This window comes from Bos indicus x Bos taurus, chromosome 9, assembly GCF_003369695.1.
Source record: "Bos indicus x Bos taurus breed Angus x Brahman F1 hybrid chromosome 9, Bos_hybrid_MaternalHap_v2.0, whole genome shotgun sequence".
NCBI classification, from domain to species: domain Eukaryota; kingdom Metazoa; phylum Chordata; class Mammalia; order Artiodactyla; family Bovidae; genus Bos; species Bos indicus x Bos taurus.
Genome location: NC_040084.1, coordinates 75624588 through 75647765, shown reverse-complemented (window position 1 = coordinate 75647765; position 23178 = coordinate 75624588). Strand labels below are relative to the sequence as shown.

Here is a 23178-nt window from a genome sequence, read left to right as displayed (position 1 = left end):
TGCAAATGCAAATGGGAGAAATCTTAAAATAATAAAAAGGATTCTGGAGAATAAAAATCTATCACAAAGTAAATTGATAAGCGTCCCATGCAATGCAATCAACAATGCTCACATGCTTTCTACAGTTAAACAGACTTAGGAACAATCTCTTGGGATCTAACTGAATCATAAGAACAAGAGTTTTTGTCCTCATTCTAGAATGGTGCTTTTCAAAATGTAGATTACAACTCATAAGTGGGTCATAAAAATTAGTGGGCCATGACTAGCATATTTTCTTTCTAATGAACTAAAGTAGAATAGATGATATCAGATTGAATGACACAAAGTGAGTTCTGTGAAGCTTTTGCTTCAATTGTGTGTGTGTGTGTGTGTGTGTGTGTGCTGGGACACAATGCAGAATATACTTCTTACTGTGGGTAGCTGTCAATAAAAGATTAAAAAACTTTTTTTGAGACTTTCAAAAAATCTGGAGTAAACTTTGTGTTGCGGGCTGAATTGTATTCCTCAGAAACATATGTTGAAATCCTAAGCCCAAATGTGTATATGAACTTATTAGTATATAGCATCTCTGCAGGCCTAACACAAGTCGATACATTAGGGAACATTTTAAACATAATGTGAATTTCACATTTGCTTATGTATGATTTATTCTAGAAGAAATACTAAATGAATGCACCCAGCTGAACCTAACTGTCCTGGAAAACTCAAAATGCTCATAAGCACACATCTCAAATACCTACCTAAGTTGAACAGGTGTTATGAGCCATACCCATCTGCTGTTACAAGTCCCCTGACTGATTTCAGACAACTCTCCTTCCACCATATCACACTTAACTCACAACTGCTACCCTTCTTGTCTTTGTCAAGATGAAGTAACATTAATTTTAGTATTTTTGCATTTCTTATCCATTCAAAATATGTGGTTATGTTTTTTTCCAAGGTTCTATTTTTCTTTACATGTTACTGCTGACATTTTTGAGTATTGTGTCTGAATCACATTTTTTAAACAAGCCCTGAGGTTGTCATTGTGTGATTCTGTAGGACACAGTGAATGTTTTAGGAATGCTATGTCCTGTGATAGCAGAAGTGATTGCACAGTATTTAAAACCATGACACTGAATGAGATTATCTAAGGGGTAGCAACAGAAGAAGTTTGAGTCCAGGGGCACATAAACCATAAACTTCACAGGTAGAGGAGAGGAGGAGTCAGCAAAGGAACCATCTGGTGAGATTGGAGGAGTTGGCTTCTAGAGCTGTGGTTCTAGAGAGTGTTTCAAGGAAGCGCTAATCCACTGTGTCCAGTGCTACAGAGAAATCAAGAAGGAAGAGCACTGACTAAGCAATGACCCTGAATATAGTCACATGGAGGTCTTGAGGGATTTTGATAAGTGCAGGTTGGGTAGAGTAGTGAGGGTAAGCTGAATTGGAGAAGGCTTAGTAGAGAAAGGGAAGAAAAGAACCTATTTCTGAGTAATCATGATATACATTTTATTTGATTTTGATACAAGTCTTTTTCAAGTAAGTTCTATCTTTAACAGGCATATTTATGTGTTGCATGGTATCTCATAGATCAGATCTACTTATAATTTTCAAAGATGACTTTGGAGTTCCTACTGTATGCCTGGCAGTGGGAGGGAGGCGCTGTGTTTACGAGGGTAGAAGCTAGAATTGAGGCAGACTTCCTTGTGAATTGTGGTCCCACCCCTCACTAGTTGTCTGAAGTAAGCTTTGCTTTGTAATTCCTAAAATGGGGTTAATATCCTATCTCAGTGGGTCACTGTTGGGACGATGTAAGTGAAGTGCTTCAGGATCTTATCTGACACACAGGATGGCTTAATAAAGATCATTAACTTTTTTAAAAACAATGCTGACAGTAAAATTTGGCTTTGAATTTACAATAAAGTCAGGGAGATGAGACAGATAAAAAAAAAAATTAAATATGTAAATAAGTATGGTCGAAGTGATTACAGAAAATGGGACTTAAAATGGAATCTAATAGAGCAATAGCTCTGAGAGGGATTCACTCACTTTTACTGAAACCTGCCACTCTGCATAGAGGCTGTAAGCTCTTATTTGTTCAAGCCTCACAATCATGCCCCGAGAAGGCATTTCTCCCCAGCTCCTGGGAAGAAGACTGAGGCTCCAGGAGGCTCCTTCTTTTGCTCCAGGTCAACAATTTGTTGGGTAGCTGAATGCCAAGGCCCCTATATCTTCCCCAGCAGGCTGTTCTGCAATGCATCCCAGAAGATTTCTCAGAGGACTGAAGGACTGAGTGCCACTTAATGAGAGCCATGGCTAGTTCAATAACTCACCCATGTTAAGGCTTTTACTCCCTCTCCAATTCCCCTGCCTCTCATTCCTGTGCTCCGAGAAAAGTTTCCGAATAAATTATGTGCACTCAAGTCTTCACCACAGCCTCTTCGTTCAGGGAAACTCAGGCTAAGTAACCATGCTAAAATCAGCAGGAGCAAGGAGGTTACTGGATTTGAGGAGTTCGTGGGGGAAAGAGAGAGGATGCAAGTCAGAGGGAACTGAAGCGAAAGGAAACAAACTGTAGTCTTCCAAGGAGGAATGCAGGGTCAGCAGGCGAAAAGTCCGGGGCAATTCCCAGCCCAAAGCTGATCTTCTTACCCTCACTGTCTTCTGCCAGGACCCTCCATGGCTGGACCAGTTCTCAGATAGTGAGGAAGGGTTAACCTTGATGCAGTCTATAGAGGTCAGCCTCCTAGGGCAGAGAAGGATGGAATGTAGAACAGGAAGCAAAAAAATTCTTAGCACAACTGGGCTTACTCACACATCAGATTTTCCTCCTGCAGACCATGTCTCACACAATTGACTGTAGCTTTGCCTTGCTTCTAAAGGCCATCTTTTCAAAGTATGTCAATCCTTCTAAGATGAGGTTCCTCTTCTGAGCACACAGGAATCGCTTGTCTGCAAAACAGATTATTTTTATTTATTACTGTTGAGCATGGGTTTCCCAAGTGGCGCCAGTGGTAAAGAATCTACCTGCCAATTCAGGAGACACAAGAGACATGGGTTCAATCCCTGGAACCTGAAGATCCACTGGAAGAGGGAATGGAAAACCACTCCAGTATTCTTGCCTGGGAAAACACCATGGACAGAGGAGTCTGGTGTGCTACACAGTCCTTGGAGTCACAAAGAGTCAGACACAATTGAGCACGCACGCCATCATTCGTCCATATATTTTATACATGTTATTTATAGTTAGAATTAATGAATATATATATTTGTATATTTATTAGAATTAATGAACAAATCTTGATACATTATTTAAGTCCATAGTTTACTCAGATTTCCTTATTTTATACATATTGTCTTTTTTCTGATCTAAGACCCCATCCAGGATACCACATTAGTTGGCGTGTCTTTTTAGGCCCTCTTGGCTTTGGCAATTTCTCATAGGTTACTTGCCATTGATAGTCTTGACAGTTTTGAGGTGTACTGATCAGGTTTATTGTAGGATGTCCCTTTATTTGTCTAATATCTTTCTCTAAGATAGATTTTTGGGGAGAAAGATTGTTACGGAGTCCAAGCTCCCTCTGCTCACCACACGATAAGTCGATGAATCTGAGACGAGGTGTTCGGACTAGGAAGTGCCTCTATTCTGGAGCTGGTTGATGGAGAAGATGGCAGGCTAGCACCTCAAGATAACCATCTTATCCGGGCCTGGATGTTAGATTCTGGATTAGAGATGGGGGAGGGGGGAGGTGAGGAAACAAAGTAAAAAGACCATTTAATTCTAGCGAACATCTCCTAGAATGGCAAGCCTCAGGTAGGGGGATGTGTTAGTTTCACTTCCTTGCAGTTATTTCATGGGTGGTATAAAATGGAGTATCTCCTGTCATATCAACAAACAAAGATGTCACATCTATCTGTGATTCAGTCCTCTGCAAATGTGAATTTCTGAAAGCCGTAGATGAGGGGTGCCAGGGCACTGTAGTCATTTGCCACACAAAGAATTCAAGAATGTCACGTCCTTCACAGGTGGGCGGGGTCAGGTTATCTCCCTGGAGGCAGGCCATTATGCATGCTTATAATACCAAAAGTGGCAAGATAAGAGTTAAAGTCACAGAAGCAGATCCAGCCTAAAATTCAGCCTAAATTAACCCTTCCTAGTTACAAGATCACAGAGGTGAAGTATATTGTCATCACATCATATCAAAGGTACATCCTGTCAATCTGATTCATGACCATTGATGCTGACCTTGATCACCTGTCTGGAATAGTGTCTGTCAGGTTTCTCCCCTGAAGTTATTCTCCTCCCAGCACTTTTCATACTATTCTCTTTGGAAGGGAGTCACTATGCACAGCCCACACTTGAGAAATGGGTAGTTACATTCCTCCTACTTTAGGGCAAATACATCATTTAGAATTCTTCTGCATTAACTGAATATGCAACATTATATAATATGTAATGGAATAGATAGCTATTCCATTCTAGTATACATGCATAGTAGCATTAGAATTGTCAGCCTGTACCTCCATGAGAAATAACCTCATCAACTGCTCATATACAGTTCCTTTTTACCCTTAGTCTTACAAACTTCTCTCATGTCCAAAGTGACTTAGGTCTGCATGTCTCCCTCCACCCACTTGGGTAAGATGGTCTAAAACATTCTTAATACATTTAGATTCCTTTTTCCCAATTTCATCAGTCTACAATGGTCTTTAATTAAAATCAACAGCGATGAAGTAATTTATGAAAGACTCTCCACGACAGTTTGCCTGATTACCACAGGGATGAATCACGGAGGGAAAGGCCCGCATTTCTGTGCTGCTGGAGGCGAGCTCTGAGTCGGCTGGGCTGCAGTCTGGCTCACTGTGACCTCTGCCTGGGAGCCCTGCACAAGGGACCTGCCATAGTAAGACAGCCTCAGCTGTGCTGTGACGGTTTTGCGAATGCATCTGTCCTCCGTGTGTTCAGGAGGGTGTGCTCCGATATAAGTCAGCCTTTAATATCCGGGTATTTGTGACTCTGAAACACAACTTTTGTTCTTACTGTTTAGTTCCTCAGTCTTGTCCAACTTTCTGTGACTCCATGGACGGTAGCCTGCTCGGCTACTCTGTCCATGGGCTTGCTCAGACAAGAATACTAGAGTGGGAAACCATTTCCTCCTCTGGGGGATCCTCCTGACCCAGGGATCGAACCCACATCTCCTGCACTGGCAGGCAGATTCTTTACCACTGAGCCACCAGGGAAGCCCGAAACACAACATACTTGGTTCTTTTCTTGTTCTTTGAGAAAAATCTACCAATTTCTTTTGGAGTCATGGAGCTATGTATAGGGTTGGCTAAAAGATTCATTCAGTTTCCCCAAACATCCTATGGAAAAACTCAAATGAACTTTTTGGCCAACCCAATAAATAAAATCTCTCTCCAGCCTCAAGAATAGTTTCTTCCTCTTATTTTTTCTCTTTCCCAAATAGGATTTATTTTTCTTGAGTGTGAGTTAAAAGATACTACAAGAAAAAGAGAGTTTAATAAAAAGAAAAACATGGGCACAACCCTAGCTTAATTTTTCTTAAAAAATGATGATAGTGCATCTAACTGGATAATGAAGAAAAGATTAGATATATTATGAAAATAATAACATCTCTGCTTTCTCTCTGGATTATGTAGCTGTTAAGCCGTTTATTTAATTTGTTGAATATTTTTTGGTTTTCACTCTGTTTATAAAAAATGGTTGCCAGTTTCAAGTCTCATTGAGGAGAAGGAGCCAGAGGGCATTGTAACAGATATGCACTAATCCTAAAACAGTGTTTGAACATGACAGCTGGCACTCCTTAGCAGGACTCAGGTGTTACAACCAAGTCTTAAGCCACAGCAGAATTAGAAAAATATCCTACATGGACACTTTTCTCAGTGGCATATAGTTTGAATTTCTATCTTCAGTGAACAGAAGGGGAAAGGACTGTGAAATCCATTTTCAGTTGGGGACATATGAAGAGGGCTTATGGAAAGAGGGAAGTTAAAAGATGAATCCAATCTTTCCTTTGAGAAAATAAATCAGAAAAGCCCTATTTAGACTGGACATTTGGAATACCATTGCCTTTGGGACTCTTTCAGTGGGAATGTTTGAACACAGATCCTTGGGAAATTGACCAGGCTCCTTGTGTCTGTGTGTGTTAGTTACTCAGTTGTGTCCAACTCTTTGCAACCCCCTGAACTTTAGCCTACCAGGCTCATCTGTCCATGGGGTTCTCCAGGGCAAATTACTGGAGTGGGTTGCCATTTCCTCCTCCAGAGGATCTTCCTGACCCAGGGATTGAACCCAGGTCTCTTGCACTACAGGAGGATTTTTACTATCTGAGCCACCAGGGAAGCCCTTCATTGCTCCATACTTTTCTTTATTTAAGTGTCTACCTGCCACAGAATTGTTGAAACCCTTACACCTCCTGGAATTGGAAAGCCAGTCCTTCCCAAACCCTGCCTTTTGGGGGAGAGGCAGAGTTCAGGGAAGCCCTCCCTCGTCTTAGGGAGGTGCAAGCCAGCGTGAGCAACCTGACAGCGGGCCTCCTTGTGTTTTGCATCCGAGATGCCTCACTGGTCTCATCCTTGCCTTGGTCCCCGGAGGCACCCAACGTTATCTGCAAGATTTGAGGTTTAGGCACTACAGCAGCCTGGGCATCTCCCAGGCACATGCAGGAATGTGACAGCATGGGGGTTCAGCTACAGCATTAGCCCCAGTAAAAATGAAGGGCAAGTTGCTATCCCTCAACCTCAGCTGTGGGAAATGAGTTTACTCCTCTGATCAAAATGCACCTAGAAGGCCCAAGTGCACCTGTAACCGATTAATCTCCCAGAGTCAGCCCAGTCTAATCTGCCTTCTTGAGCAGCTGAGAATGTGTGTTTTCGCAGCTGTGTAGTTTGACTATTTTTCCAGTGGCTTAGGGCTGGCTGGCTTGGTCTCCAAGTAGATCCTCCTTGGCCCATTCTTGCTAACTCTGACTTCTGTCCCCACTACAGGTCCTCAGACCCACCCTGGGTGGTGTTCTGTCAATGATTGTTAACTTTTCTGTAATCAGAATGCCTAGATGCTGATTCTCAGCTGGGTTGTGTCTTTCCTACTGCAGGGAAATTAACTTGTTCCTGGAAAAGTCTAGCACCTCAGTGTCTTGACTGCTCAGATTTTGCATATTTAGAGAAAGCTTTTCCTTATAATTCCCAGATATGACACTTTCCTCTCTACTCCCCCAAGCACCTGGCTTGCATTTCTCATTACTGCTTCCTCTGCCCTGTATTTACAGGGCCTGCCATACATCTCTTGCCCTCACCAGTCTATGGGCTCCATGAGTCCTGGGTCAGTATCTCATTAGGCTCTGATTCTTCACAGCATTTAATCCAGTGCATGTGGACTTGGGATGTGCCTCAGAAAAAAAACAATTCTTAAACAAATAAACTAGTGAATAGTTGAATTTATAACTATCAAAGAATTCACAGAAAGCTTTGCCTCTGATTGGACAGGAATGTCTTCTTCCTGGTGTTGAAGCTTCTCTTTGTCAGCCAAAGAGCTGCTTTAGGGAGATGTTGTGGTCACTGAGGGGTGGCCACAGGGAGCGCTAAAACAGATCCGGGAAAGAGACATTGTCATGAGTCAAACTTAGGCACTTATTTGGATAATAAAGGGTAATGCCGGAGTTTGTAATAAGGTAGATCAGACAGTTACAAAAGTACAATATGAAGAAATAACTGTTAGTTGGAATCCTGTTGCTTTCAACTGTCAGTAAAAATGTATTTATGCTGGATAAGAGCTTTTAGACTCTATTTTTCCAAGTGTAAATTTTCTTATGATTCAATACTATGTATCTGCAGAGTTGAGTCTGGAGTATTATGATTTGATAGAAAAATTCCCCAGTGTACCCATCAAACACTCTCTGGTTGGTTGTTTTCTTTTTTAAGTTTTTTTTTTGTTTTGATGTGTATCATTTTTAAAGTCTTTATTGAATTTGTTACAACATGGCTTCTGTTCTTTTTGTTTTGACTTTTTTTGGCCACAAGGCATGTAGGTCTTAGCTCCCTCATTAGGGATTGAATCCACACCCCCTGCATGGGAAACCAAAGTCTTAAAACCACTGGACCTCCAGGGACGTTCCTGGTCAGTTATTTAATTTAGAGTAAGCTAAAGGATGCCCAAGAGCTTGCCAATCTTTGAAACATTAGTTTATGCTTCCCAATGGTTTTTGAAAACACAATTATTTAAAAACAAAACAAAAGACACAATTACTCAGAGTGCTCATTACTTAGAGATCCAAATGTACTTCTTGTCATAAATATAATTTAAATATTTAAATGTGATTTGTTATATGTTCAATGGCTCATTTGAATATATAGTGAATAAAATGTTAATATTTCAATAAGTAATATCTATTAACAAGACCTCAAAATGTATCAGCTATTTAATTAACACAATACCCACATTTTCCTCAAATACAAAACAAGAAGTACTTTCTGCTAGAAATTCCACACCATGATGATGTTCTCATCACAATTTGTGAACGACATTTTGTCAGAGCTGAGAGGAAGGGATTTCTCCTACAGCCCTGAGAGCCAAAAAAGTATTTATTTAAAACTCCGGTGGGAACATGTCGATCCCAAACTGACACACTGCTATATTTAAAACAGGTAACCAACAAGGACCTACTGTATAGCACAGGGAACTCTGTTCTGTGTTAAGTGGCAGCTTGCATGGGAGGGGATTTCGGGGAGAATGGATACATGTATATGTATGGCTGAATCCCTTTGCTGTCAACCTGAAACTATCACAGCATTGTTAATCAGCTATACTCCAATATGAAATAAAAAGTTAAAAAAAATTCCAGTGAGGAAATGAGCATGTCACAGGACCTAAGTAGGAAAGGAAGGGAAAAATCATCACTCGGATTAATGCCTTCTGCTGTAATTGTTCTCCTACCACCATGTCCATGGAACCAGAAAGAAGTATGGAGGACACAGAGATGAGTTACCTATGTATCATATACAAATTGAAATCCACCAGTTCCCCTCTCCTTCCCATTATTTCCCAGTGTTCCCCTTTACGAAACAGAGTAACCTGATATCATACACAGAAGACAGTAGAGTATGGCCCTGACTTAAAGAAAACTTCTGGTGAAAATTTAATTCCTTTTGCTTCACAAAAATATATAAATTAAGTATCCCTCAAATTCTTTATGATCTGACTTGAGCATGGAATCCCATTGACTCATATATAGCATGCTATGTTTTTTGGTCCACCAAAGTGTGTTTAAAAATGAGATTTTGTGGCTTTCCTAAGCTGGTTTAATAATGAGGAAGATAGTCAGGCTTGGCTTTTCCCTGTTTTAAGTTAAATAAGGTTCTGATAAAAAACAAACCAAACTTCCCCTTTCCTCTGTGTTTCTCCTCTTTCATAGCTTTAGATCCTTCCAAAATACCTATCAGATTAAGGTGGGATGCCTTCGAGATCACTATAGATAGCAGAAATTAACTTTTCAACAGTCTTAATTTATTAGGCATTATGCTAAAAGCTTGCTATTCATCATCACTGGGCAAAGATATATTTATGTGGGATGAGGTCTCCTTGATTGGAACCATAATCATATGCTGTCTGTTGCTGCTTAACCATAATCAGTGTCCAGGGAATTGCACAAGTGATCCGGGATTTTATTTCAGAGAGATCCTGTACTATGCATAAGCTCTCTGTGAACAAATTCACCATGAAATCCCAGAAAGTCCAAAGATGAGTCATCTGGTATATGGTAGTTCTGGTATATGAATCTCTGATCAAGCTGGTGTTATCTGGTGTGTTGATCAGACTGTAAATGAGGGTGTGTAGTGGGTGGCAGATGTAGAAAGAAGGCAATTTGATGAATGGCAGCTGTTAAAATGAAACAAGGAAGGAGTAGCAGTAAATCTGTGGTTGAGGATACTCTACCATGTACAGAGGGGCCCTGTGCTGACAGCCACAAGCTGGCAGAATCAAGGAAATGAATCGCTAACTTTGGAAGCATCGGAGGTGGCCAGAAGTTGAACACGTGCCCACAGAGAAAATGATTTAATTTTGTACACGCTTTCCCAGTTCACATGGACCCGTCCCTGAATACACAGCAAACTCCTCCTCGAGAAGAAAAAACACACACACCCCTTCATTTCCCTGATTAATTTGTATTTTATATCAACATCATACATTTGGTTCCTTCTTCTCTTATTACAATCTATGCTTTCCTTCCTTTCTCTGGCAGAGTGAAATATGGAGAATCAGAAAAAAAAAAAAAAGAGACTATCTCAACTTGTCCTTAAAACAGAGTCCTAGTGTGGCTTTTTGAAAAGAGGCAAGAGTTTGTCAACTCTCTGGGGGGAAAAAAGTACCAAACTGTGCCGGATTTCTTGTTTGTTTTGTCTTTCTTTGTGTATATGTATGATAATAGGTTCTGCATATGAGTTTGCAAAGTTGCTGGTTTAGGCAGGAGGATATTTGTACTGTTCGTCCTTGCTGATTGAGGCAGGGCATGGGATCCACAGCTGTGAGAAGGGCAAGGACAGTTGGAATGGACACAAGGCACCTGTGTTTTCTGTTCATTCTGTACTCTCACTAGCTACTCATTCAGCTCTGGGTTATCTTTCAAAACCTCCTACAGGTTCTGCCTCTCAGGAAACCATTTTCAATATACATTCCCTGATCTCCAACTCCATGCCTCATGAATCATTTTCCCCGTACTATTTCTAGACTTTGTGCATATCTCAATATATTGAATCCTTAAGTTTGCATTCAGTTTACACAAGTATGTGAACCCCTACACAGAACTAATAGTGAATGGCAGAGTAGAGACCAAGTAAATGTACATTTAACTGACCTGGCTGCAGTCATTTGGATATGGCACATGGGCAAGCCCAGGAATTCACTGCTCTCCAAGGGTAGGATCAATCTCATTGATACCTTATTTATTTTTTGGCTCTATAAGTTTCCCTCCAAGTCAGTTCTGGTCTGTTGTGAAATGTCTTTCTCATGAGCTACTTCCTCTTCCATCCTGTTAACACACAAACTCACATAGTCCAGGCAGAATGTTTCTTTGTAGATTCTAGGCAGTGATGGGGAAATGAAAATACCGTATTGCATTAATCCTAAAACACAGATTTTTTTTTTCACCTTATGAGTTGAAATTAGGGCATATCTTAACATTCATGACTGACATTGGGGAGTAGTATACTCCTCATTGGAGAAGGCAATGGCACCCCACTCCAGTACTCTTGCCTGGAAAACCCCATGGACGGAGGAGCCCGGTAGGCTGCAGTCCATGGGGTCGCTCAGAATCGGACAAGACTGAACGATTTCACTTTCACTTTTCACCTTCATGCATTGGAGAAGGAAATGGCAACCCACTCCAGTGTTCTTGCCTGGAGAATCCCAGGGACGGGGGAGCCTGGTGGGCTGCTGTCTGTGGGGTCGCACAGAGTTGGACACGACTGAAGTGACTTAGCAACTTAGCAGCATACTCCTCATTGGAGAAGGAAATGGCAATCCTCTCCAGTATTCTTGCCTGGAAAATCCCATGGACAGAGAAGCCTGGCAGGCTATAGTCTACAGGGTCACAAAGAGTCGGACACAACTTAGTGACTAAACAACAACAATATTCCTCAAAACTAAATGAATGGTATTTTACCATTATGATTGGCCATGTCTTTTGCTTTCTGATTTGCACCTTTCTGAATTTGAATGATGGTGTCTTAGATCTCTTAAAATATGGTACTTAGGGAAGTAGTCCTACTAGCTAGCAGCCAGCCCAGCTCTACCAGGTTATATGGTGAATTCTGGATATGGTCCAAGTGGTACGTTAAAAACAAACTCCAAACAGACTTTTTTAGAATAAAATGAGAAGATCAGACTTAAGGATCAGAAGGCAAAGTTCACGTGATAGTCATTGTTACATCTCTGGTTTTTGACTATGTGCCTGCCATGTATATAATACATAAATCATTAAAATAATTACTAACAGCTCTGGGGTCTTTACTCTGTGGTCACTGTGTATTAAGTGCTTTTCATATATAAGGTCATCTAATGTTTAGGACATCACTTTGAGTGGGTTTAAATATGATCTCTATTTTTCAGATGCATAGAGATAACATGCTTAAGTCTGTAGACAGTAAGTGTCAGAGCTGTGGTTGGATCCCTAGGTCCATCTGACTTCAAAGGCCATGCTCTTGTTCTCAGTGCAAAGCTTTCTCCCCAGCAGATACTGATATTGGACAAGTGATATTTCTACTGATCTTGCTTGGTCAGAGTTGTCAATTTTTAATTTTCTTTCCCAATTGTCCACTTTCCCAGGCACCATAGTGTCCACTGGTCATTAAGTGACTAGATTTCATATTTGGATAAATATTGCTAATTTGTAATAAACAGTATGTTATATTTTCTTAATTTAATGATAATAGGCAAAATCCTATCAAAACCAAAACCCCCATAAGAGCCATTTCGGTTCATGATGGTATTATACTTCATAAGTGCAATATAATAGAGATAAAATTTTTTAGAAGTAGAAGGAAAAACAAGTACGATCTGTCTTTGATATGTCACCTTGAGGTCATGGAAAACTAAGTTCAATGGGCTTGAACAACCTTCTCTGTTTGGGCCAAGATCTGGTTTTTCCAATACCGAGAATCCCAAGCGTAACCTTAAGAAATGACTGAGGAAATTCGCTTCAGGTACAAAAGATTCTGTTAGACCAGTCAGTCACCTTTTCTCTCTCTATTCATTACAGAGCTCAGAATGAGGTGGAGGTTGGTGGGGGGCAGGGCAGGGGGAGTGCACACCATGCCCGCAGTGGGAGGCGCACTAACTTAGCCCAGACTTCAGGGAGCTGGTTCATCTCCCGCTGCTGGGTGTGGCAGGCACTCCCCTCCCCACCCCTACCTCACAGTCACCTGGAGGCCTTGTTCCAACATGGACTGCTGGACCCACTCCGAGTTTCTGATTTATTAGGACTGTGGTGGGTCCTGAGAATTTATGTATAAACAAATTCCCAGATGCTGCTGATGCTGGTCCTAGATGCCACATTCGGAGAACCACTGGCCTCAACATTAGGAGTCCTAGGCTTGGATCCTGGATTCCTCACTTGACTAGCCGTGATGTAAGGAAACTGTGATATAAGGAGTCTTGGTTCCTTATCTGTAAACCGAATGATAAACTACCTGTTCTACCCATTTTATGACTTGTGTGAAAAGAAAATAATACACTTGCCAATTACTTAAAAGCCTATTATTATCATTACTAATCTTATTGTGAAAGAAATTATAGATTTATGGCACCCCAGCAAGGAGCTGGCAGAATGTTTTAATTACACAAGGCCTAGGAAACAATTCAGAGAATTCAGAGTAAATGTTAAACCCTGAAGTGTGCAACACAGCGGCGTTAGGGACCAGCATGGAATGTGAATCGAAAGAACACGGGTTCTTATGTGGCCCTCCAAAGCTGCATGTATGTGTTCAAATCCTGGCTCCATAGGACTGGAATCAGTTTCCCATCTAGAAAAAGAGAATGAGAGGACCCACCTTGCAAGCTTGTATGAGGGCTGTTCAGATAATGCATTTAAAGAACCAGCACAGTGCCTGACACACAGCTGGTACTCAACAAATATTAGCTCCTTATATAGATGTCACCTTTGGGAAAGATTGAGGGCAGGAGGAGAAGGGGGCAAGAGGATGAAACAGTTGGATAACAATATTGACTCAATGGACATGAGCAAACTCGAGGAGGTAGAGAAGGACAAGGAGGCCTGTTATGCTGCAATCCATGGAGTCACAAAGAGTTGGACACAACTGAGTGACTGAACAACAACAAATACAGCCATGTCCCACAAGGCAGCCAGCTTCCTAATCCTTAAAGGCCATATTCCAACAATGCTGCTTTGAATGAGTAGTTGGACTCACTGACCTCCAAGGTTCCTTCCCAATGAGACCCTAATGTCAACACAAGGCAAATGCATCTGGTCAGCTGCCAGCAACCAAGGACTGTTTCCTTTAGCCTTCTGACTAACAGCTATACACTCATGTCTTTGCCATGACCTACCATATAACCATTAAGCAACACTTTCTGGAATTCCCTAGCAGACAGAGTGCTAACAACAGAAAAATTGAAATTACAGGAGGATCAGTGAGTGGAGCCCTTTATTTTCCCCCTGGATTATGTGACAATCGAATCAAGTCTAAACCAGAGAATGCATGACGGTACAGTGAGCTCTTCACTCGCAGATGCCAGATAAGCTTCAGCAATCTGCTCTGGGTGGGTGGAAGTTCCAGACTTGCAAAACCTGGTAGTTAATAGAAGCAACAACTGGAGCAGAATTGCTGACTGAGTCGTGGAACCTGACGCCATGTCATGGGTCTGGAATGCAGTTAGCTCATGGTGCCATGCTGAACAGATTTGACTTTTATACCTCGTGCTGATTAGAAGTTATTCACTCAGGCTGCCTGTCTTCTTGCGTATTACATGGACTCACACTTGGTCTTTTCAACTTGACATCACAGGCGATACAGATGGGCACGGGGTCCTTGAACATGCCAGCGTGTTTCAGCGATAGCAAGTGACTGACTGGACAAAAACGGGAGTGAATTTGCTCAGCTTCTCTCTTTCTCTTCCTTACTAGGTTCGTAGAGACTGGGAGAGTTGGTTGCCAGACAAGTGAGGAAAGGTGAGGGAGGGTACGGCAGTATAACTTGATCTGACAGCATTTGTTGCCTCTCTTGACATTCCTTGCCAGCAAATATAGAAAATGCAATTCTTTATATGAATGTCTAATATTTTATTTCTTTCCAGATAAGTGAGGAATGAGATGCCTTTTTCTCATGAAAATACTTCCTATGATTGCAGGATAATACACTCTCCAATTTTCAGACATATTTTTTTTTCCTGATTTAAAGTAAATTTCCAACTTCTCTGCCCTCTGCTCTTCTGCTCCTGAATCCCAGTTGCCTTTAATTCTGAGGGCTGTTTCTCATTTTCTTCAATGGTCTCAGCCTTCAAAGTACTGACTTCTTTCCATGTGATTCATTGCCAACTTCCATGATGACTTCTAGATTCGTAGTCCTTCCATCTTGTCCACTTAGATGAGCTCTGTTTTCATCCTGTCTCAGTCACTCCCCCAGCAAATTCACATCTACACTTGGTCACAACTCAGATCTGCTCTGCTTCCAGGAGAACAAATTCTAAAATCTGTCTTCTTTTCTCTCCCTCATTCATTCTCTCTCTCTCTTTCCCTTCTCCCTCCCTCCTTCTCCTACCCGATCTCTCTGCTTTTTCTTTCAGCTTTAGTAAGACCTCTAGCCCATGATCCTGACCAGGTCACCTACTCCATTACCTGAATTGGTTTCATTGCATCCACAGGAGTCTGGACGTAGTGATTGATCATTTCAATTCACCAACACCTATGATCCCCTCTGCAATGTCTCTTAAAACTTTTCATTCCTACTGGTTCTTCTGTCCTATCGTTCTTCCTTTCTTATAATCTGCTTTGCTCTAACCCATATTCATTCCTGTTTCTAAAATGATCATCCTGATTTTCAATCTCCCTGAGAGCTTGTGCAGCTCATCCTCCAAATGTGTGTGTATGTTCAGTCATGTCCGATTCTTTGCAACCTCAAGGACTGTAGCCTGCCAGGCTACAGTATTCTTTTCCAGGCAAGAATACTGGACTGGGTTGCCATTTCCTCCTCGAGGGGATCTTCCCAACCCAGGGACTGAACCCACGTCTCCTGCATTTGAAGGTGGATTCTTTACCATTAGCCACCTGGGAAGTATCTTCTACTTTTCCCCATGGACTTTCTCATCCCTACCTTAAAAAATACCATTTAAAAAAAAATCTATTTCAAATAACACCTCCAGATCCCCCCAACATCCCTTCTCAGTGTTATATTCCTGCACTACTTGTAATGATTTGTATATTTGTTTTATATTCTCTGTGATGAGATTCAGTATACAGCACACGAGTTTTGGATTTAGAAAGAGATCTGGGAGAAGATCCCAGCTCTAGTATTTACCAGATGTTTGATCTTGGGCAAGTCACTCCATTTCACTAAAACCAAGATTGCTCTTCTGTATAAAGGGGATAATACACTCTATTTCATGGGATTGTTTTAATGATTAAATGAGATGAAATGACTGCCATATAATAGTCATTTAAGAAATATTATTTCTCCCCTTTTCCTCCATTCCTTGTGTCCTTGAATATGCCTTATTCATTTTGTAGCCATTGAAGTGTCAACAGGGTTTGGTCCTTTTTTTGTTTTTGTTTTTTGTTTGTCTAGCCACTAAGACATGTCTGACTCTTCTGCGACCCCATGGACTGTTAGCTTGCCAGGCTCTTCTGTCCCTGGGATTTCCCAGGCAAGCATACTAGAGTAGGTTGCCATTTCCTTCTCCAGGGGATCTTCCTGACCCAGGAATCGAACTCAAGTCTCCTGCATTGGCAGGCAGGTTCTTTACCACTGAGCCACCAGGGAAGCCCTATTTGATCCTTATGGACCTTCAATAAATATTTACTGAATTCACATGCCTGTATCATTATCTTTTTCATGTTGAAAGTTGTAAGTCCAGCGACAGTGCTTTGTAAAATTTGCAGTCCATTTTTCTGCTTAATTTTAGTAAATTTAAAGCATATACTGAGAAAACAATAGGTTAGCCTAGTACCAACAATTCTGTCTTCTCCATTGAGAAGGACCTGTGGCTGTGTGTTCTGGGTCCTGGCCTGGAGTTGAGACAGTTTTTTTGTGTGTGAAAAAAACTCAGTTCTAATAACGACATCTGAGAAGATTCCCCTTCTGGTTACTGACTGAACATGATCCAATAGCATCGGGCCCCTCTCCTAGATGCAGAGCTAACATGAAATGAGCTGGGGAAGCAGATGCATTTCTTTGAATGCAGAGGTGTTACCAAAAGGGTGTGTATGGGGTCTGACTGCTTGCTGCCAATAAATAGGCCAGGTTGATGGAAAGGAAAGTTTGCCTTATTTCAGGGTGCCAGCAACTGCAGGGTTGGGGGAGGGGGGAATAGAGGACATCTGTTCAAAGGCTGACTCCCCCTCATTGGGAACCAGTGGGACAAGAGATTTTACAGACAGAAGTGGGCGGCGGGGAGGCAGCTATGTTTAGAAATAGCAAGTCAGTTCTGACAGTCATCTTCAGATTGGTCATCGGTGGTCTGACCAGTGCCATTTTGATTGTTTTAGGTGTAGTTAATCTTCAGTTCCAGGGCCCATATGTTGCCATTTCTTTGAGGCCAATTCTGGAAACTGTGGCAGCTTATGTTGTGAATACAGTCTGGTCATCACATAGTTAATTTCTCTACCTGGTGTCTTAGTGTCTATAAGACAGCTCACGGGATATGGCTCAGAATATTATCTATAACCCTTGAGAAAGAACTAAAAGTCCTTGACTATGCTCAGTGACTACATTATTATTATTTAGTCTCCTTTGACGGGTTCCTTTGTTTCCATATTTCTCGTGTCTCTGATAAAGCTTATTCTTTGACTGAAGCTTTCCACATGCAAAAGCAGGCAGAGGACATGGTGGGGTCAAGGACCACAGGGGCCTGCTCCATTGCAATCTCCCCTTTTCTCTGAAAGAGAATAAATTTTCATAGCACCTAGGCAAACATTTGAAAGTTACTAGACGTTTCAATGCAATCCATGGGGTCGCTAGGAGTCGGACACGACTGAGCGACTTCACTTTCACTTTTCACTTTCATGCATTGGAGAAGGAAATGGCAACCCACTCCAGTGTTTTTGCCTGGAGAATCCCAGGGATAGCGGAGCCTGGTGGGCTGCCGTCTATGGGGTCACACAGAGTCAGACACAACTGAAGTGACTTAGCAGCAGCAGCAGACGTTTCAATGAGGATGATAATCAAAATGCATCTTGTATTTTTCTCTGAATATATTTTCTGTTAATGATTAAAGCAGATGTACACTGTATTAATACACTTAATAGACCACAAACAGGCTGTTTTAGTTAACCTAAAAGTTCAAATTAAATCACAATAGGCCAGAAAGATTTCCTCATACCAAATATGTGAAAATTTCTTCCATCATTTTCCGCTTTTAATTGTAACTCCTTTCCTAGAAAGCACTGATAGTCAAAAATATCTTTCCAGCACTGCCAGAGTGGCTCTTCTGCCTCCTCTGGGTCCATCCATACCCCTCAGTGCTAGGCCTCCTTTTTATTTATATATTTGCCTAGCTGTCCATGTTGAATGAAAACTAATCAGATAACATGAATAGGCTCAGAGATATGTTATTAGGGAAATGCTTTATAGACCATACATTTCATTATTTATATCCAGCTGTCATGCAAACATTGTACATGTACTTTAAATAGTAAACTTAGAGCCAGGAGTGCTACATATGACAGCTTTCCTGGACAATTTCTTCATCTTGAACATTAGGATCAAAAGTATGATTAGAAACAAAACAATTATTTTCCATTAGAAATCTGTCACCAAAATCAGATCATTATTCCAGGACAACTTTGTTTTCTTAGAGAGAAAACCAGATTCAGTCTTGCATCAGTTTACTGTTAGTAACAAAGTTCATTTAACTAATTAAATTCAATCTAATCTTAATTCTGGCAATGTAAAAAAATTTTTTTCAAAATTCCTTTTTAACAAACCCTTTGTTATATAAACCCTTTGTCATTTTTGACATCCAAACAAATTTGTCCTGTATTTCCTCATCCAGAAACAAACAACTGTAGAAAAAAGTTATTATCATTATTTTTCTTCAACAAAAATACCTCTATTCTTTATACCTTCTCTTTGCCAACAATACATATCCTACTTGCTTTGTATACAGAAATGTTTCCCTTATTATTTTCACATATTACAATTTTTTACCCTTAAAACCTTAACAAAACCAAGAAACAAGTGATTGAAATGTTACATCAGCATTTTCTGATTGCCAAACTTAAGAACATATTCCATAACCTCAAAAAATTGCATTTTTTATAGCATAATTTTTCTTCGGTGGTATAATGTGTATGTTTAATAAAACTAAACATCTTTAGTTTCCCTCTTGGTCTTCAGTTCAGTTCAGTCACTCAGTCGTGTCCGACTCTTTGCAACCCAATGAATCGCAGCACGCCAGGCCTCCCTGTCCATCACCAACTCCCAGAGTTTACCCAAACTCATGTCCATCGAGTCGGTGATGCCATCCAGCCATCTCATCTTCTGTCGTCCCCTTCTCCTCCTGCCCCCAATCCCTCCCAGCATCAGGGTCTTTTCCAATGAGTCAACTCTTTGCATGAGGTAGCCAAAGTATCGGAGTTTCAGCTTCAACATCAATCCTTCCAATGAACACCCAGGACTGATCTCCTTTAGGATGGACTGGTTGGAGCTCCTTGCAGTCCAAGGGACTCTCAAGAGTCTTCTCCAACACCACAGTTCAAAAGCATCAATTCTTCGGAGCTCAGCTTTCTTCACAGTCCAACTCTCACATCCGTACATAACTACTGGAAAAAACCATAGCTTTGACTAGATGGACCTTTGTTGGCAAAGTAATTTCTCTGCTTTTGACTATGCTATGTAGGTTGGTCATAACTTTCCTTCCAAGGAGTAAGCTCTTGGTCTTAAAAGAAGACAAAAGTAGGTAAATTCAGATTTGCTTGATTTGTAAGTGCTTATTTCTATTTAAGGTCAATTAAATAGTCCTCTTTTACAAATTAACCTCAGCAATATGATCCAAAGACAAAAGCATATATTGAGACATACAAGCATCCTGTCAGAGATCTCATTGTTTCATCTTTATACATTTCATGAATCAGACATTGCAATTAAACTTATCAGTTTATGGATAATAGTCAGAATAGCTGAATTTACAGACTCGGTTTTAAAAGGCTTCCCTCCTTTTATTTTTTCCTTAGTTTGAAGTTTTACAATTAACCCAAGGCTGGAGTTCCAGGCAAAGTGGACTGTATTTGTATTTCAATGACATGATAAGTGTTAACTTAGATTTTTCTCCTAGGCATATTTTTGTTTTTTCAGGATCTGAAAAAACTGTTTTACCAAGCTAGTTTTTTCTAACTACATATGTGAAACAAACTGGTTTTTGGATTTTCAAGAGTTTCATCTTAACCAACTGTCTCTCCAGAGTCTAAAGAATACTATTGCCATGTGAAGTGAAGTGGCTCAGTCGTGTCCGACTCTTCAAAACCCCGTGGACTGTAGCCTACCAGGCTCCTCTGTCCATGAAATTTTCCAGGCAAGAGTACTGGAGTGGGTTGCCATTCCCTTCTCCAGCAGATCTTCCCAACCCAGGGATTGAACCCAGGTCTCCCGTGTTGCAGGCAGACACTTTACCATCTGAGCCACCAGGGAACCCCCATACATTGTCCAAAAAATAAAATTACCTTTCTTTTTCTTTAGTCATAATATTACAGCTAAAATTTTTCTTAATAAATTGAACCTAAATTTCCCATTTTACAAAAAGCAGCAAGAGTACCAATCATACAAGTGAAATACACACTCACACACCAAATGACAGATCTATCATAAATCCTCTCCAAGGGTGACTGGTACGGAATCCCAAACACTTACCCAAAACAAATGGTACTCAAACAGCAGAACCAACTGGCAAAATGCCCAAATAGCATTAGCACTCACAAATGGGAAGTTTGCCCATGCACACACCGGTAGACTTACCCGGTCTCGGAGCTCATCAGCTTATCCCAAGTGCAAGTTTCCATTCTATCAAGAAAAAGCATTAAGTTGGCAGCCAGTGCTGAGCAGGGGAGAAACAGGGAGAATCCTTGAAACAATTAATTTTGGCAGATTCTAGGAGCGTCATCCAAATCCTCTACTTGTGGCTAAGTAGCCACAAGCCGCAAGCACATACACTGTCATGGCCACAGCTCTCCCCTGGAAAACTCAGGAGAACCATGAAAGCACAGGAGCCAGCAGTAGTCAGCCCCACGCTGGGCGACAGATCTGTTACCGAAAGGTGTATGTGGGGTCTGGCTGCTCGCCATTCAAAAGCCAATGAACAGCCCAGGTTGGTGGAAAGGAAAGCTTGCTTTGTTGCAGATGCTGGCAGCTGGGAATGGGGGGAGCAGACATCAGTCCAAAGGCTGACTTCCTCCCACTGGCAACCACTGGCAAGAGCTTTTATAGACAGAAGTGGAGGGGGGACTATATGCAGAAACTGCAGTCAGCTCTGAGAGTCATATTCAAATTGGTGGTCTGACCAGTGCTATCTTGATTGTTTTAGGTGGAGTTAGTCTTAAATTCCAAGGTCTTTGAGGCCAATTCTTGGAATTGTGGCAGCTTATGTCATGGGTATAGTCTGGTCTCATGTAAATTAACTAAACTTCTCCAGCTGGTCATCAAGTTAACTTCTCCAGCTGGTGTTTTAGTATCTAGAAGACTGCTTACAGGATATGGCTTAGAATATTATCTATAACCCTTGAGAAAGAACTAAAGGTCCTTGACTATACTTGATGACTACATTATTATTATTTAGTTTCCTCTATTTTCCATTGCACCCACATTTCTCACTTCTATGATTAAACGTATTCTTTGACTAAAGATTTCCAGAGGCAAAAGGCAGGCCGAGGACATGGGGAGGTGGGGCAAGCACCTGCTCCATTTCAGAGGGTCCCCATTATGACAATCTCATAGTATGACAGAATTCCTGGCAAAATAACTGCTGCTTCGAGGAAAAGCAAGGCTTCAAATTGGGTGTTTGTTAGAGGTATGTGATGTAGTAGAAAGATCAGTGAACTTGGGGTGGAAAGGCCTTTACTCACATGATATATTATCATGATATATATATCATATATATATGTGCTCCATGATATATTGGCTATGGAACCTCATGCAAGTTACTGGTATCTCTTTTACCTTTAAGAGATGATAACAAGGGACTTCCCTGGTGGTCTGGTGGCTAAGACTCCACATTCCCAATGCAGGGGGCCTGGGGTTGGATCCCTGCTCAGGGAACTAGATCCCACATGCAGCAACTAAAGATTCTGCATGTTGCAACTAAGACCAAGCTCAGTAAAATAAATAAAAGAAACCCCCCCAAACAAAAAACTTGTACTCATTTCACTGTAAAAAAAAATAAATAAATAAAGGTGACAGCACTACCCATATCACAAGCTGTTGTGAGTATTGAAAGTCATACAGGTGGAATCCCCCACTGGAGTAAACGGCATATTCAGAGAGAGCAGTTAACAAATATTAACAGGTTGACATGTACAGAGCAATTTCTCGTGAAAGACAGACCTAACTTATGTTGCAGACATATGATAATATACATTGTGCTGTCATGGATTACCTATGTACCTGAAGGACAGTTTTAAGGTGTCAACTTGGCTAGGCTTTGGTGACAAAATGTTAAGCCAAACACCAGTCTAGATGTTGCTGTGAAGGTTTATTTTTAGCTGTGATTAAGATTTAAATCAGTAATCTTTGGGTAAAGCTGATGACCCTCCATAATGTGGGTGGGCCTTGTTTAATCAGGCAAAGGCCTTAAGGAAAAAAGACTGCAGTCCCCTGAGGAAGGGGAAATTTCACCTCCAGACTGCCTTCAGACAGAAGCAGCAGCATCTCTCCTTCCCCCATGTCCAGCCTGCCAGTCTGCTCTGCAGATTCTGGGCTTGCCAGGCCCCACAGTTGTGTAAGCCAATTCTTGAAAACAAATCTCTTTACGAGATATGCCTCCTATGGGTTCTGTTTCTCTCAAGGACTTTGACTACTACAGCCTGCTTTGTTCACTAGGTGGTAATTGAATGTCCAGGGGTTATACCTAATTCTTTATATCTTCCAATAGCACAGTGCCAAGTTCATAGTAAATATCCATGTTTATTGAAATGAAAAAGAAAGGAATATCTTGCATTCTTATACTATCTCATAAGAAAGGTGTTTGCACATATGTCCAGTGAATTCATTCCTCTACTTATTTATTACTTATTTCTCAGACATTCTAGGGGTAGCCTATTCCATATTATTGTGCTTGACCAAGATGAGGCATAGAGAAAGCCAGAATGCCTCCTCCTTAGAAGCTATTTAATGGTTGATGTGAGTGGATGAGGCTGATGCATACATGGAAGATAGAAGTAGACATCAGGAGCCAGTGTATCCAGGTGAGAGAGCATGAGAGCCTAACTTTAGACAGGAGCAATAGGGAGGAACAGGAAGGGATGA

General features: G+C 41.2%; 1 long non-coding RNA gene across 2 annotated transcripts; it reads right to left on the bottom strand.

Moving 5' to 3' along the window:
* Positions 1–1463: 1463 nt before the first annotated feature.
* Positions 1464–21129, bottom strand: LOC113898476. Of its 2 annotated transcripts, XR_003512666.1 has the most exons (3): positions 20677–21129; positions 2795–2931; positions 1464–2725 (listed from the first exon to the last, which is right to left on the bottom strand). It is a non-coding gene; the product is annotated as an uncharacterized LOC113898476 (long non-coding RNA). The 2 variants fall into 2 exon arrangements; XR_003512665.1 differs by having other exon boundaries at positions 1464–2931.
* Positions 21130–23178: the final 2049 nt, after the last annotated feature.